Raw genomic sequence first — 829 nt, forward strand, 5'->3', positions numbered from 1 at the left:
ACGGCCCCTCCCTGTGGCATCGACGGAAAGGGAGTGCGAGTGCAGCGAACCCCCGCCCCGGACAGCAACGTCGTGCTGAAGCAAATCCCAAGGTCGGAAAGTGCGAGCACGCTGCAGCATGCGCTGCCAGCCACAGCTGGCGTGCTGCGCCACATCCAGTCACGGCATGCAGAGGTCAGCCGAGCAGGAGTGATGGGCGAAAGCGGCGCGAAGAGATCCATACCGATCGACGCCGAGGCGCACGCGTGCGCAAGCAGGCGGCACCTCCTCCATCCGACCGGGCCGGCCGATGAGGCACGGATGCCGGAAGCAGGACGAGAACACCCCCGAATGGCACCATCGAGCCCTCCAGGCTCCCATGTGGAGAGCCGCCACGCCATCCTATGGGGTGCCGCGGCTTGAGGCAGCTGAGAGGAAGAAAAGCATGGCATACAGGCAGGTTGTGCCGGGTTTCAGAGGGCCATGACCTGAGGCTGGCCCGCCCCCTCCTTGAACTCTTCCGGCATGTGCCTCGGCCACGCCCTTATTGTCCGCACGACGGGCGCCACCGCTCGCGCCCTCGAGCAGGAGCCCGGGCACGGACCGCGTGGATCAAGGCATGCAGCCCACGCGAGTCTCCGTGTGGCGTCGATGGCGCAGCACGTGTGCGAAGAAGGGACGAGGAAGGACGAGTAAGGACGAGAAGAGCCCGCAAGGCGCATGGCCCGATCCGTCGGCAGGGCGGTTCGCCCTGGCTGGCCAGGGTTTCGCTGTAGCACAGCACACGTAGGTGAGCTGCAGTCTTATGCGTATCTTCACCGGCTTGTGCGTTGTAGAGTGACGCCTTGAG

This window comes from Leishmania donovani, chromosome 29 (assembly GCF_000227135.1).
Source record: "Leishmania donovani BPK282A1 complete genome, chromosome 29".
NCBI lineage: Eukaryota > Euglenozoa > Kinetoplastea > Trypanosomatida > Trypanosomatidae > Leishmania > Leishmania donovani.